Genomic DNA, 18,018 nt, shown 5'->3' on the forward strand with positions numbered 1-18,018 from the left:
TAATGTTATACGCTTTTGTCAACTACCTCGAGCCTTGTTCACGCTGTGTCTACTGACGTTGCCTATAATAGCTTTTAACGTTCCTTTTGTCAGTCAGCGTAGCTTGCCACTTGTACTTCCTTCTGATCTGATGTTTGTGAATACAACGTTTGAATATCATCAGAGTCAAACAGCTTGGTGCAAAGCATCTTCTGATCTTCTGACCTTGAAGTGCTTCTGAGCGTGATACCATCAGAACTTCAGTGCTTCTGATCTCATGTTCTTCTGATGCTTCCATAGACCCATGTTCTGATTCTGCTTCGACCATCTTCTGATGTCTTGCCAGACCATGTTCTGATGTTGCATGCTGAACCCTTTGAGACAAAGATTCTGAGCGCTGAATTATGCGTACTCTTTATATATTTCCTGAAAAGGAAATTGCATTGGATTAGAGTACCATATTATCTTAAGCAAAATTCATATTATTGTTATCATCAAAACTAAGATAATTGATCAGAACAAATCTTGTTCTAACAATCTCCCCCTTTTTGATGATGACAAAAACATATATAAATGATATGAATTTGCGATCAGAAAGAGCAGACGGCAAAAGACAAATTACACAGCTATAGCATAAGCATATGAATATGTCTCCCCCTGAGATTAACAATCTCCCCCTGAGATAAATAATCTCCCCCTGAAATAAATACTTGAAGAACTTTAATAAAAGACTTCCCTGATTATTTCGGTAGAGACGATCACATAAGCTTCTGTCTTCAGAGAATTCATAGCTTCTGACTTCTGCTTCCATTGGACAGCTTCAGAACTAGAATTTCTTTAGATCCCTAGAACACTCACAGCTTCTGATTCCTGCTTCCATCTAGGACAGCTTCAGAACTTGAATTTCTTTGATCTTCAGAACATTCACAGCTTCTGATTTCTGCTTCCATTTAGGACAGCTTCAGAACTTGAATTTCTACCAACATCACTTCATGCTAGATTTGTATCAGAACATTGTTGAATGTACTAGAGCATCATCCGAGCATCTCTACATCCTGAAATGTTAAAGAACAAAAACTAAACGACAAAAGTCAGCATGAACGAGTCAGAACATAAAATGTATATTAGAACACATGATATGTATCAGAGCCATATAGGCTAAAATAATGTATCAGAGCAAATAGAATTTTGTCACAGCAAATAGACAAATATGGATCAAATTCTATTATCAGTGCTTCTGATTCATTCTTCTTTCTTGCTTCTGATTTCTGAAGCTTGACAGCACTCAGCTTGCTTCAGTTTCCATGAGCTTATTCTTTTTACAGAATAACACTTCTTATGGTTTTGCTTCTTGTGTTTGCTTTGAAGATTCTCTTCACTTCTTTATACCTGCAAAACACTTAAACCATATAGAACTTGCAGTTCTTGTTAGAAAATGTGTGGGAGCTTTACCCAGCAACTGATAGATTAATCAAATCATTTATCATTTATCTTCTCCCCCTTTTTGTCATAACATCAAAAAGAATATTTCAAAAGATTCAGATGAATAAAACGACAAATAAAATCACTGGAATGTAAAAAACTAAGAAACTTTTCATTGATAATCAAAAGATATTACAAAAGGTTCTTATGTTTAACAAGATGAGAAACATTCCTAGCAAATACATAAAAAGTCATCCCAAGAGGAAATGACTACAAAAATTAAAAACAAAACCCTAGCAAGACACATTCTGTGTCAACCCATCAAGAATCCCCGTGGTCTTCTTGTCTTCCAGACTAGAGCCTCCACTGTAGGAGAGATCCAAGAGACCAAAGAGGAAGAGAGGGACAGTTCACAGACAGAGAGCTACTGTTGCAAACGGGGCTTTCTCTTAACATAGAAGTTAAGAATATCATTCTTAACCTCTTCCCATAACTCAAGAAAGTCTTCTGTCTTTGGGTGAAAGTTGATAACAACATCAAAGAAGAGGTCTGACTTGAGAGGTATTAGGAGAGCCATCCCGAGATATGCAGAGATCTGCCGCCTTTGAGTCATAGGTTTGAACTAGGATTTTTTTGAAAGGAACTTTGTTTGAGCAAGAGAAGAGATAGAGAAGGAAAACAGAGACAGAGTGTAAAAGAGAAAATATAAGAGGGAAGGAGAAGCGTTTGAAGAGTATTTAAAAAGAAAAAAAATGAAACAAATGATGGATAGCATTTAATGTTACGTGACATGAGGAGAGATAATAAAGTCAAATGAGGTGACTAGCACAGTTACCTATGGTCGGCGTCCCTTCAACTGCACGCGCGCTTATCCATGAATAGTAACGACAGGTTTACCATCCCGAGATAAAACGTTACAGCTGTTTTGCTTTAAAAGAGGTTCTGAATCAACTTAGACAATGAAACGTTAGTAATAACCGAATCATAATTTCTAAAAGATTTCAATCAGAACTTCTGATTAAACAAAGATCCACATTCATTTCAGAAGATACTCACACGTAAGAACTTCTCATCTTCTCATTCTGGGCATAAATCCATACTGATGTTCTTCAGAATGAACTTAAACCTATCTTCAGCCAGGGGTTTTGTAAAGATATCAGCCCATTGATGGTCTGTATCCACAAAGTTTAAAGATATAACACCCTTCTGAACATAGTCCCTTATGAAATGATGTTTAATCTCAATATGTTTAGCTTTTGAATGAAGAATAGGATTCTTAGATAAACATATAGCAGAAGTATTATCACAGAATATAGGAATGTTACTCTCATATATCTGATAATCTTCTAACTGACTCTTCATCCAGAGCATCTGTGTACTGCAACCAGCAGCAGCGACATATTCTGCTTCTGTTGTTGATAGAGCAATAGTTGCTTGCTTCTTGCTATACCAGGAGATCAAATGACTTCCAAGAAATTGGCAACTTCCTGAAGTACTCTTTCTTTCAATTCTGTCTCCAGCATAGTCAGCATCGCAGAATCCTACTAAGTTGTATTCTTTAGATTTTCTGTAAACTAAGCCAACATTAGTAGTACCTTTCAGATACCTTAGAATTCTCTTAACAGCAGTTAAATGAGATTCTCTAGGATCTGATTGGAATCTAGCACACAAACAAACACTGAACAGAATGTCAGGTCTAGAAGCAGTCAAATATAGAAGAGATCCAATCATACCTCTGTATAACTTCTGATCTACCTTCTTACTTACCTCATCCTTACCTAGGATGCATGTTGGATGCATAGGAGTTTTGGCTTCTTTGCAGTCTAGAAGATTAAACTTCTTCAGAAGTTCCTTCACATACTTGGTTTGGTGAACATACGTTCCTTCTGATGTTTGATTTATTTGTATTCCAAGGAAATACTTGAGTTCTCCCATCATGCTCATTTCAAACTCAGCCTGCATAGACTCAGCAAACTCCTTTCCAAGTGTAGCATTAGATGTTCCAAAAATAATATCATCTACATATATTTGACAAATTAAAATATCCCTTTTAAAGGTTTTACAAAAGAGAGTAGTGTCCACCTTTCCTCTAGTGAAACCATTATCTAGAAGGAAAGAACTTAAGCGTTCATACCAAGCTCTGGGAGCTTGTTTCAATCCATACAACGATTTCTTTAGTTTAAAAACATGATTAGGAGACATAGAGTCTTCAAAACCAGGAGGTTGATGGACATAAACTTCTTCATCTATATAACCATTTAAGAAGGCACTCTTAACATCCATCTGATAGAGAGTGATGTTATGTTGAGTGGCGAATGAAATTAATAGACGAATAGATTCTAACCTGGCCACTGGTGCAAAGGTTTCTGTAGTCAATCCCTTCTTGCTGACTATAACCCTGAGCCACCAGTCTGGCTTTGTTCCTTACCACTTCACCTTTCTCACTGAGCTTGTTTCTGAAGACCCATTTTGTACCGATTATATTGAATCCATCTGGTCTAGGAACAAGATCCCAAACATCATTCCTTGTAAACTGATTCAGTTCTTCTTGCATAGCAATTATCCAGTCTGGATCTTCTAGAGCATGATCAACAGAAGTTGGCTCGATCAAAGATACAAGACCTAATTGACAGTCTGCATTGTTCTTAAGGAATGCTCTTGTTCTGATTGGATCATCCTTCTTTCCAAGAATGACATCTTCTGAATGACCAGAGATGAGTCTGGATGATCTTCTGACAGATGGTTCTTCAGAAATGCTTAGATTCTCCAGAGAAGCTGATACTTGATCTTCCGATTCTTTGCTTCTGAGAAGCTCTGCTTCTGATGCGTTGCTTCTTGGCTCAACAACTTCTGATATATCAATGTCCCAATCTGCAAAATTATCAAACTGCTTTGGTTTTTCAGAACCAAGCTTATCATCAAACCTGATATTGATTGATTCTTCCACAATCAATGTTTCAGTATTGTATACTCTGTAGCCTTTTGAGCGTTCAGAATATCCAAGAAGGAAACATTTTTGTGCTTTGGAATCAAACTTACCAAGATGATCTTTAGTGTTCAGAATAAAGCATACACATCCAAAAGGATGGAAATATGAAATGTTGGGCTTTTTATTCTTCCACAATTCATAAGGAGTCTTATTTAGAATAGGTCTGATAGATATTCTATTCTGAATATAGCATGCAGTGTTTATTGCTTCTGCCCAGAAATGCTTAGCCATATTGGTTTCATTGATCATGGTTCTGGCCATTTCTTGCAGAGTCCTATTCTTTCGTTCTACAACTCCATTTTGCTGTGGAGTTCTAGGACAAGAGAAATCATGGGCAATACCATTTTCTTTGAAGAATTCTTCAAAGGATCTGTTCTCAAATTCACCACCATGATCACTTCTAACCTTTATGATTTTACACTCTTTTTCAGATTGAATCTGAATGCAGAAATCAAAGAACACTGAATGAGACTCATCCTTGTGTTTCAAGAATTTTACCCACGTCCAGCGGCTATAATCATCTACGATGACTAATCCATATTTCTTCCCTCTAACAGATGCTGTTTTGACTGGGCCAAACAGATCAATGTGCAAGAGTTCTAATGGCCTTGAGGTAGAAACAACATTCTTGGACTTGAATGCAGGTTTGGAGAACTTGCCCTTCTGACATGCTTCACAAAGAGCATCTGATTTGAATTTCAGATTAGGGAGTCCTCTGACAAGATCCAGTTTGTTAATCTGAGAAATCTTTCTCAAACTAGCATGACCTAATCTTCTGTGCCAGACCCACTGCTCTTCAGAAACAGACATAAGACAAGTCACCTTCTGACTCATAAGATCTTGCAGATCTGTCTTATAAATGTTGTTCTTCCTCTTGCCTGTAAATAGGATTGAGCCATCCTTCTGATTTACAGCCTTGCAAGACTTTTGATTAAAGATTATATCATAACCATTGTCACTCAATTGACTGATAGATAAGAGGTTATGTGTTAATCCTTCTACAAGAAGTACATTAGAAATGGAAGGAGAGTTACCAGACTTTATAGTTCCAGAGCCAATTATCTTGCCCTTCTGATCTCCTCCAAACTTGACTTCTCCTCCAGACTTAAGCACCAGGTCTTGGAACATAGACCTTCTTCCTGTCATGTGTCGTGAGCATCCAGAGTCCAGGTACCATGACATGTTGTGCTTTGTCCTTTTTGCAGCCAAGGATATCTGCAATAGGAGTAATCTTATCCTTAGGTACCCACATTTTCTTGGGTCCTTTCTTGTTAGATTTTCTCAAGTTCTGATTGAACTTGGGTTTAACATTGTAAGCAATAGGAGGAACAGCATGATAATTTTTAATGTGAGTTTCATGATATTTCCTAGGTTGTGTCACATGCTTTTTGGTGTGTGTTATGTGAAAACTTTGAGCATGTGAAGTGTGCCTAATATCATGGGAGTGGCCATACTTGAACTGATCATACAATGGCTTGTATGTGAATTTCATTTCATCAACAGGTTCAAGTTTGTATGGGGTTTCACCCTCAAAACCAATGCCGACTCTTTTGTTTCCAGACACAGCATATATCATAGAAGCTAGCTGACTTCTGCCAATACTTCTAGATAAGAACTTCCTGAAACTTAAATCATATTCTTTCAGAATATGGTTTAAACTAGGAGTGGATTTTTCTGAATCAGAAGGAGATCCAACATTATTGGATAATTTTAAAAGTTTTTCTTTTAATTCAGAATTCTCCAACTCAAGCTTCTTTGTTTCAAATTCAAATAGCTTTTTCAGCTCTTTGTATTTGAGACTAATCTGAGACTTGAATTCCAGAAGTTCAGTTAGACCGGAAACTAACTCATCTCTAGTAAGTTCAGAAAATACCTCTTCAGAATCTGATTCTGATGTAGATTCTGATCCGTCATCTTCTGTCGCCATCAGCGCACAGTTAGCCTGCTCATCTTCAGAGTCTGAATCATTTTCTGACTCATCCCAGGTTGCCATAAGACCTTTCTTCTTATGAAACTTCTTCTTGGGATTTTCCTTCTGAAGTTTTGGACATTCATTCTTGAAGTGTCCAGGCTCATTGCATTCATAGCACATGACCTTCTTCTTGTCAAATCTTCTGTCATCAGAAGATTCTCCACGTTCAAATTTCTTTGAACTTCTGACGCCTCTGAACTTCCTTTGCTTGTTCTTCCAGAGTTGATTTAGCCTTCTGGAGATCAAGGACAGTTCATCTTCTTCTTCAGATTCTGATTCTTCAGGATCTTTTTCTCTAGCCTGAAAAGCGTTAGTGCATTTCTTGATATTGGATTTTAATGCAATAGACTTACCTTTCTTTTGAGGCTCATTTGCGTCCAGCTCTATTTCATGGCTTCTCAAGGCACTGATAAGCTCTTCCAGAGAAACTTCATTCAGATTCTTTGCAATCTTGAATGCAGTCACCATAGGACCCCATCTTCTGGGTAAGCTTCTGATGATCTTCTTTACGTGATCAGCCTTGGTGTATCCCTTGTCAAGAACTCTCAATCCAGCAGTAAGAGTTTGAAATCTTGAAAACATCTTTTCAATGTCTTCATCATCCTCCATCTTGAAGGCTTCATATTTCTGGATTAAAGCGAGAGCTTTAGTCTCCTTGACTTGAGCATTTCCTTCATGAGTCATTTTCAAGGACTCATATATGTCATAGGCCGTTTCCCTGTTAGATATCTTCTCATACTCAGCATGAGAGATAGCATTCAGCAAAACAGTTCTGCATTTATGATGATTCCTGAAAAGCTTCTTCTGATCATCATTCATTTCTTGCCTTGTCAGCTTTACGCCACTGGCATTTACTGGATGTTTGTAACCATCCATCAGAAGATCCCATAGATCACCATCTAGACCAAGAAAGTAACTTTCCAGTTTATCTTTCCAGTATTCAAAGTTTTCACCATCAAATACCGGCGGTCTAGTATAACCATTGTTACCGTTGTGTTGCTCAGCAGAGCCAGATGTAGATGCAGGTGTAGACTTTGCAGTTTCATCAGCCATCTTTTACTGAAGCGTTTTTCTCTTCCTGAATCTTTTCTAAACACGGTTAAGTGCTTGCACCTTAGAACCGGCGCTCTGATGCCAATTGAAGGGTAGAAAAACACTTAGAAAGGGGGGGTTTGAATAAGTGTAGCTTTAAAAACTTGACAGATAAAAATAAATTGCACAGTTATTTTTATCCTGGTTCGTTGTTAACTAAACTACTCCAGTCCACCCCCGCAGAGATGATTTACCTCAACTGAGGATTTAATCCACTAATCGCACGGATTACAATGGTTCTCCACTTAGTCAGCAACTAAGTCTTCCAGAGTCTTCTGATCACACACTGATCACTCCAGGAACAACTGCTTAGATACCCTCTAAGACTTTCTAGAGTATTCTGATCCACACGATCACTCTAGTTACAACCTGCTTAGATAACCTCTAAGACTTCCTAGAGTATTCTGATCCACACGATCACTCTAGTTCCTTACAACTTAATGTAATCAATTCTAAGAGTATTACAATTGCTTCTTAAAAGCTATAATCACAAACTGTGATATTTCTCTTAACGTTTAAGCTTAATCTCACTAATATATTACAACAGCAATGTAGTGAGCTTTGATGAAGATGAAGATTCTGAGCTTTGAATAGAACAGAGTTTCAGCAAGTTAATATGAGTTGTTTTGGTGCAGAATCGTTAACCTTGCTTCTCATCAGAACTTCATATTTATAGGCGTTAGAGAAGATGACCGTTGAGTGCATTTAATGCTTTGCGTGTTCCGTACAGCATCGCATTTAATGTTATACGCTTTTGTCAACTACCTCGAGCCTTGTTCACGCTGTGTCTACTGACGTTGCCTATAATAGCTTTTAACGTTCCTTTTGTCAGTCAGCGTAGCTTGCCACTTGTACTTCCTTCTGATCTGATGTTTGTGAATACAACGTTTGAATATCATCAGAGTCAAACAGCTTGGTGCAAAGCATCTTCTGATCTTCTGACCTTGAAGTGCTTCTGAGCGTGATACCATCAGAACTTCAGTGCTTCTGATCTCATGTTCTTCTGATGCTTCCATAGACCCATGTTCTGATTCTGCTTCGACCATCTTCTGATGTCTTGCCAGACCATGTTCTGATGTTGCATGCTGAACCCTTTGAGACAAAGCTTCTGAGCGCTGAATTATGCGTACTCTTTATATATTTCCTGAAAAGGAAATTGCATTGGATTAGAGTACCATATTATCTTAAGCAAAATTCATATTATTGTTATCATCAAAACTAAGATAATTGATCAGAACAAATCTTGTTCTAACAGTTGTGTTCAATGAGTCTCAGTTTCCCTACTCAAGTATTGCTCACACAACAATCCAAAGTGAGCACATTAAAACTCATAGAACCTCTGGGTCAAAATTGACACTGCCTAGTATCCCTCAAGCCAGCTGTCCCAGAAATGACAACAGTCTGTCTCAGCACAGTGCTAATGCTCAGACTGTGCCATCTACAAATTTTGACCCTACAACAGAGCATGCTATAACCAGTCCTACTACTACATCAGATATTAACCATCAGATTCTCACTGAGTCTGATCCACAACAGTTGGTTAGTAACATTAACCACTCTTCAAATACTTCAGCAGAACTAGATATTCAAGCTAGTCATAATAGTGCTGAACATCTCTCCTCTTCCACACAAAACAACAATTCTTCTCCTACTGCTTCTCATAACATCTCACCCTCACATATCAGTCCTCTTCCACCACCCTTAGTGACTAATATACATCCCATGGTCACTAGAGGCAAAACTGGTAATCTCAAACCCAAAGCCTTAGCTCACTCTGAACCAACAACTGTTAAACAAGCATTAGTTCAACCTTAATGGCTTGAAGCTGTGCAGCAAGAGTATAATGCTCTTCTGACCAAAAACACCTGGACTCTTACTTCTCTACAATCTCACAGAAAAGCAATAGGATGCAAGTGGGTTTTTAGGGTCAAAGAAAATTCATATGGTACCCTAAAAAAATATAAAGCCAGGTTAGTAGCAAAAGGCTTTAACCAACAATATGGATTTGATTATCATGAAACATTCTCTCCTGTTGTGAAACCAGCCACTATTAAAGTCATCCTCACTCTAGCATTGACTTACAAATGGGATCTTCAACAAATTGACATAAACAATGTTTTTCTGAATGGAGCACTTAATGAGGAGGTCTACATGGTGCAACCTCCAGGGTTTGAGTGTGGTGATAAGTCTCTGGTATGTAAGTTAAATCGAGCACTATATGGCCTTAAGCAGGCTCCCAGGTCCTGGTATGAGAAACTTCCAAAACTCTGTTTCAGTTTGGGTTTACAGCTAGCAAATGTGATCATTCTCTGTTTACTTATAATCAGTCTGGTGTTACACTCTATGTGCTTGTGTATGTAGATGATATCTTGATCACAGGTTCTTCTTCCTCTTTGATTCACAAGCTCATCACCAAACTTCATGACCAATTTGCTCTTAAGAAGCTTGGGAAGCCAAAATACTTCCTTGGACTAGATGTTAAATATCAACCCAATGGTTCTCTCATACTCACTCAAACAAAATATATCAGAGACCTGTTAAGCAAGGTTGCTATGGAAGAAGCCAATGGCCTGGCAGCACCTAGCAGGTTTGGTACAAATGTTATGAAGGATCCTTTAAAGTACAAGTCAGTTGTTGGTGCTTTGCAGTATATTACACTTACCAGACCTGATGTTGCTTATTGTGTGAATAAAGCCTGTCAATTCATGGCTAATCCACTAGATAATCACTGGAGCTTGGTCAAGAGAATACTCAGATATCTCAGTGGGACTGCTACCCTTGGTCTGCTCCTATCTCCTGCTGTACCCAATCAAGATTTATCTATTAGAGCCTACAGTGATTCAGATTGGGCCAATGACCCAGATGATAGAAGATCCACCTCTGGTTCTTGCATTTTTATTGGTCCCAACTTAATTTCCTGGAGTTCAAAGAAACAATCTCTGGTTGCTAGATCAAGTGCAGAGGCAGAATATAGGGCTCTAGCACATACAACAGCAGAATTACTTTGGCTACAATCACTCCTTGCTGAACTGAAGGTCAAGTCCCTATCTCCCACTCTCCTTTGTGATAATCTCAGTGCAGTGCTATTATCTCATAATCCCATTCTTCATGCTCGAACCAAACATATCGAGCTTGATATTCACTTTGTGAGAGAACGTGTCATGGCTAACAAGCTTAAGATCCAGCATGTCCCAGCATCTGCCCAATTAGCAGATATCATGACCAAGCCACTTCCAAGTGCTGCATTTCAAGAGTTAAGGAGCAAGCTCAAAGTGGTGCCTTTACCTCCACCTTGAACTTGAGGGGGAGTATTAGAATATGTAGCTACTCTTTATGATTGGTGACTGAGGCAACATTTTTGCATTGGGCCTCTTTAGGCTATTGGGCCTGCTTATGCTTTTGGGCTTTAGTAGTAGCTTTACTATATTCTGTTATTAGCATTGTTGTATAGGTGTGTATATAAACAAAACCTCTATGGTTAGGATTGTAACGATTTCTGTAACAGATTAAAACTGATCCACACTTGGATCTTCAATGAATGAAAACAAGTGCAGAGCACTGTATATTCAACAATCCTCATATAAAACAATTTACCAATGTTTTAAAAACCGGACTGGTCATCAAGCCGGTAAGGGTACTGGGTCACTGATTCATCGGTCGAACCACTGGATCACTGGTCGAACCGCATGACCAAACCGGATTAAACCTGTCATTATAATAAAACTATATAATCTATTAAACCGGTATAAAACCGGTCGAACCAGATCATTCAATCTCTAAAAAAATTATAACTAGCACTTAAAAGTTGATCCATTATCAGCATAATCTATAAATAAGGCTCTTAAAAATCACAAATTCAGAAGTTGTACATTAGGTGCTGAAAATACTAATAATCCATATAGTTTAAGGCTTTTAAAAAGCACAAATATAGTTTGCTCGACACTTAAAAATTACAAATTTAGTGCAAATTTAAACATAAGTATTACACATAACAAAGTAGTACAAATTACAAAGTCTAATTGCAACATAAACTAATTGAATACTTTAGAACCAAAACACTCAAATATCTATTAAATTTAGTTCCAAGGAGGTAAAATTATCTAAATGTTGGGATCTCCTTCAATATCAAAACCATCTCCGACAAAATCAATCGCATTTGCAACATCTTCCCCATCAATGATATCATTACTTTGGTTGTTTTCTCCGGAGTTAAGTGGTGCATCTCCCTCAACATCAACTTCATCCAAATTTAATTCATCTATAAAAACATTAATTTAAAGAGTTTAGAAATCGACATATTTTAAGAAATTAAAATAACATAATTGTAATCACAAAAATCAATACCATACCAATATCATTTGAAATAGGTTAGATTGTCATACTAGCAAGATCTTTGCGTAGCGCTTCCACCTCCTCAATAGTCAAGAATGGTGGGGAATCCTCCATCACTCAATCAGAATGATCACCAAATGTTTCAAAATTAATAGGATCATAATTTTTTTTCTTCTTGGTTCTACAAATCATTAACGGCAATGTCAAACCAAGAAATCTAAGCAAAATCTAACAATAATATACATTCTTAACAAACCAAGAAATATCACATATTCTTAAATATAGAACCATAAAATATTCTAATAAACCAAAAAAAATCATATATTCTTAACTAAAGAACCAATATTCTTATGTCATCAAGAGAAGAACAAAATATTCTTGTTTATAAACCAAACAAACCAAACAATAGCATTATTCTTACCTATAAAACGGTATCATATATTCTTAACCATAAAACCAATATTCATGTCAGCAAGTATCGAAACAATAGCATATAAAGCATAATAAGTGCAATACCTATTTTATAGCCGTAAATTGTAACGAACATAAACGAGATCGTTAAGCTTTTGATGCTCCAAACTATTTCTCTTTTTTGAATGAATGTGTTCAAACACACTCCAATTTCGTTCATAACCAGATGCACTACACGTTTGACTCAAAATCCGAATAGCCAACTTTTGCAAATTCGGCGCTTCGGTTCCATAAGTGTCCCACCATTGATCTAGAATAATGCATGTGAAATAAATTAGAAAACATTTTAAAATGCATATTGACATTGTACAAAAATGATTAAAGTTTATCATATAATTTTACCTGGCAAAACTTCATCTCGGTTTTCTACTGCTGTTGTCCTTCCTAAACCTCTTCTCAATCTCCTCTCTTGCTTTATACATAGCTCGATAGAGATATCCCATAGCCGACTTATCTTCACTATCAACAATACGCAACACACGTACAAGAGGTTCTGTAATTTTCACTATGTCAGCACATTTAGACCAAAAGCTTGAGTCTAAGACTTGTTCCACAAATTGCTTTGCCTTGACATCTTTGGAATAAGTTGTGGTTGTCCACTCTTTGGATGTTACCATGACTCTTAGTGCATCTTTATGAGACAGAATACTTTGCAATGCAATGAAATTAGTAGCAAAGCGGGTTGGAGCAGGACGAAGTATTTCTCTTCCACATGTATGTTGTCTCATCAAATATAATGCAAAACAATGATTATATATGTATTTGGTAATTTTTGAAGCTTGTGACACTGTCTCACTTACTTACTCTAATTTCCCCATGTCTTGCAACATCAAATTAATACAGTGTGCTGCACAAGGAGACCAAAACAACTTAGGAAACTCCCTTTCCAACAACTTTCCAGCAGCAACATAATTCGCAGCATTATCTGTAATGACTTGAACAACATTTTCCTGGCCAACATACAACACTATTTCCTTGAAAAGCTTAAACAATGTTTTTGCAGTTTTAGAAGCACCAGAGGCATCAACAGACTTTATGAAAACAGTTCCTTTAGGGCAATAAACTAAAAAGTTGATAAGAGTTCTTCTACAACGATCAGTCCACCCATCTGCTATAAGAGTATAACCTGTATCCTTCCAAATAGAATGATATTGCTCTATTTGTATCTTCACGTCATCAACCCACTTACTTAACAAATTATCACGAAGGGCATGCATAGTAGGAACCTTATATCCAGCACCCATACAACAAAGAGCATCAACTACAGGTTGAAAATAAGGCGAATTTGCAGCATTAAAAGGAATAGATGCATCAATAAACCACTTCGCAATAGCAAGATCACATTTTTATACCACTTCTTTACTTTGCATCACACTTTTCAAAGTAGGTTGAGCTTCTGGAGTTGTTCTAGGTAAAAAATAAGTACCAATGCGAGCATCATTCTTTTTAGATGCACCAACCCGTGGGTTCATTTGTACTTGCAATTCATCCCCCTCGGTAGTAAATGACTCGCTTTCAGCCATATCTGAAGTTTTTCTTTTCTTACTCCGCTCATTGAAATGTTGTTTCATCTGAAAACGAATTTCTGCAGGCACTGACTTACAAATTTCAACATTTCCTACTATTCCAGCCAAGTGTTGTTTTACCTTATGAATTCCACCTCCACCAAAAGCTTTCTGACTATATAAACAAACAAGAGATTTTCCATCAGGACTTTTAGTATAATGTGCCCAAGCTATATCAGTCTTTCCTCTAACATTAGTTTGAACTAAACTTTGAGCTGAAGAGGCTTCTTGTGATGGTGGTTGTGATGATGGTGTTTCAGAAGATGCCATTTTCCTGTAAAACTATTCAAAAGTATTAACTCATAAATACTCATATTTTGTATCACACTCAAATATATTATAATATAAAGAATACTAAAGCTTTTTCGGTATACTAAAGCTTTTTAAGATGTAAAAAATAAATTGCAGTACAAGATTTTAAATTTTCTACAATTAATTGATCTAAATAGGAATTTATAATAAAACTAATTACACTTTGAAAAAGTCATTTATACCACCCTTGGTTTTGCTGCTGCCACAGTTGCACTTTTGGGATGAATCTTGTCCAATTAATACTTTTGCAACTAATTACAATTTAGCTATAAAAACTTCTGCAAATTATGTGTTGATTGTAATATAGTTGAACTGAAAAGTAAACAGATTCTTAATTCCAAGTTTTACTTTTGCAACCAAGTTTTATAGTTGAACTGAAAAGTAAACAGATTCTTAATTCCAAACGTGTGACTTAAGTCTTATACTTCAGAACTAGTTGCAGGACAACTTTCTTTTTTCTGCTTAATATAAAATTTTACTAAATTCACAACAAAAGAAATAATTAACTAAGAGTTTGCATTTAGTCCTGCACTTGTTTATAGTGTATGAACTAGAGAACCTTCTTTTGCAGTAGTTGAACATTGATTTTCTTCTTTTATCTTGTTCTCCATTAAATGAATTAAGAAAAACTCATGAAATAAACACAGGAATAATATAGCATAGAATTAAACGGTGACCGAATCTTACCGTGACAGAAGCTTCGAAAAGGAGGAAGGTCGGAGATAAGGACTCCGTCGTTGACGGCGAAACGGCGAGGAGGAAGGTGCAGTGCTGTGGCGAAACGGCGAAACGGCGAGGAGGAATGCACGGTAGTGATAAGTTCCAAAATGTTGTTATTTTGAGTATATAATTGTGGCACTTATCGATTTTATTCATTCCGTTTTTGTAATAAAATCCCCACTTTTGTGTATATATTCACATTATTTAGTTTTCATATGTTTTATATACCGTTTAATAGTTTTTCCTTTGTTTTTATAGGTATTCATGCTTATTGGAGCCTCGAGGAATAAAGTGTCGAAGGCACGACTCCGAATGCGCGATTTTGGATCAAATAAGCAAGTTTTGTGCAGAGAGCGCCGCTGAGCGGCGTGTAAGCGCGCTTTCCAGGGGCGAACCAATTTTCCTGGCCGCTAAGCGGTAGCTCTGGCCGCTAAGCGGAGCCCTGTTTACTGTTCTAGATATTTTTGTAATACGTGTAGTCCGCTCAGCGAGGTTTGGCCGCTAAGCGGCCGTAGCAGAAACTGTGTTTATATTTCTTCATTTGTAACATTTCTAGGGTATGGTTTTGGAGAGTTTTTGGTTCCAACTCCATCATTTTCATTCTTAGATCAAGATTAGCTTAGAAAACAACATCGGGTCATGCACTTGGAAGATCGGAGGTGAATTTCTCATCAACCGGAGCTGACAACCCGCGAGATGTTTGGTTTATCTCTTCTATTCTTTGTGTATTTCTTTTGTGTTGGGTTTGTTTGTATAGTTACTCGAATCTTATGTATATTTACCGATTATAATGTTATATTTAACTTGCTTTACAAATCTGTGTTGATATTATCTTGGATTTTTGCTCTATGCTGGGGATTTGGGTTGCTTTAGAGATAAACTTCTTGAATCCTTATCTAGGATGATTATCTGTTGGTTCTGAACTCTAGAGATAGATTTAGAGCTAGCATTCACCGTTTGTATCTGTACGTAATGCTTTCGTGTTTGAGCGGCGCGCGAGAGACCGCCGACGCAAGAATACGGATGTTCTCGCAACTTCGCGTTAGAGATAACCTTAGTTGTGAGATGATCTCGTTTGTGCTCCAGAGATGGACGCTTATGAGAGAGATACGTGATGACATAGATGAGTATCGTAGGTTGAGTATAACGGGTTGGTAAGTGTATGTTTGTGAAGAGTGAATATATTTACATTCCTGATAAGTTATTTCTCTTCTAAGAATGTGTTTATTCTTTTCCTGTCTATATCTTTGTTTACTTTTTGCTCATTCAATCCAAAGTTAGAAACCGTAGAAACTGTTGAATGGCATCTCTCCATCTCTGAGGACGATAATTCCCGGATCAATATTTCCAAATCTTTTTTTTTTGTTGCTTGCCCTATACTGCATTCAACAAAATGGCGCCGTTGCCGGGGATGGTTGTGGATTGCATCGCAATAGTTTTCGTGGTTTTGAGCTTTGTATATAACGTATATATTGTATAGTTTCATGTGTATATACTTACTTGTATATGTTTACTTGTTTATATTCACCAACTTTTCTCTCTTTGTATGATAATAGTTGTTTGTGTTCTATACTTGTGCATATGTGGTGGTTTGTGTACATAATTGTATACTTGCGTTTTCTTTTATGTTCGTATACTTGTTGTATATATTTGTACCCGTAACGTTTGTTGAGTGGTTGGTTAGGACACTTTCTTTAGACTTGTGCGGTGAGACGTCACCATGGCATGACGGGAGGAAGCTACTTTCCAAACACCAAAAAAATAAAGGCGTCGAGCTAACGACGTAAAACAAGCGCTTGTTGGGAGGCACCCCAACGGTTGTAAAGTTTTGTTTATTTTTATGTTTAAGAGGAATTTAGGTGAAGTGGTGTGTGATTGGAACAGCTGGTGCAATTCTGATTTTTCTGAGTTCTGATGTGTCCGCTAAGCGAGCTCAGCTCCGCTAAGCGAGCATAGCAGAATTCTGTTTTTCTGCTCTGTACCAGTGGGGTTCCCATTCCACTTGGTTCACTCCTTTTCCCACTTTCACCAAGGCTATTTAGTAGTAGATATTAGTTTTATTTTTCTAATTTTTTTATTGGTTGTTTGTATTCAAATTTTGTCGGTAATTCGAAGATTTTTGAGGTGATTTTCCAAAGCTTGAGTGTTTCAACTTGCGGATGTATGGTAGGATATTGTTTTTGAAGTTGTATCATTCAAGGTACTCATTTATCGCTTTCTATAGCATAACATGTTTAGGAAACTTTTCATTTGTACAATTACCATACAATTCATTCTTTTGCATTACTTGCTGGTTGATTGAATCACTTTAGTTCCCAAACCATAAATGTGAGGAAGCTTTCCATTGTTTACGTATGCTGGAGGCCACAATCTTTGTTTTAACTGGATTTTATTATGCTTAATCTTTTGTTTATGTTGATTTTATGAAAGCATGAAAAGGATCAAGGCATTTTGTTTCATTTTGAGCACAACTACCAAAACCAAATAGTCAATTCATCTTGTGAGTGTGTGATCATTTGTTAACCCTTTTGAGCCTTTTTGTCAATGTCCATGTTGTTTTTGCTAAATGCTTATCTTTAAGTGTTTAGTTCTCATTTTTGCATGGATGATTGATTCTTTGTTTTCTTGAACCCTCAACCATGATTTTTGGTATGAATTTTTACCTTGCCTTAGAAAGTAGGGAGTATTCACATGATGATGTGGTTGAATTTAAGTTGGGGAGAGAAATGGTTGCTACTTATGTGGTTGTTGCTATGAGGTTGAAAAGAAAGAAAAAAGAAAAGAAAAAAAAATGTGAAAAGAAAAAAAAAAGGTGAAAAAGTTTTGAAAAAGAAAAAGAAAAGAGAAGTGAACAATTGTGCTAATAAGTATTGTGATTGGTTTGAGAAACTTGTGGTTATGGAAGAAGTTTAATCGAAATTGTGTTGTTTGAATCTTTGGTGGATTGATCACTCCCTTAGGTTTAGGCAAGTTTTTGTTTCGATTAGCCTTATGACATATCCCTTGTTTGTTAACCAAGCCACATTACAACCTTGAAAAGCCCTTGTGATTCTTGCTTTTATATCTTCAATGTGATTTTTGGATGAATGCATAATTTAATCTTTTGTTTGCAAGATTGTTGAATGAGTGTTAAAAGTCCCTCACCTTTGTGTGTTTTTCATCCA

Source organism: Vicia villosa, linkage group LG6 (assembly GCF_029867415.1).
Source record: "Vicia villosa cultivar HV-30 ecotype Madison, WI linkage group LG6, Vvil1.0, whole genome shotgun sequence".
In the NCBI taxonomy this organism is placed as follows: Eukaryota; Viridiplantae; Streptophyta; class Magnoliopsida; order Fabales; family Fabaceae; genus Vicia; species Vicia villosa.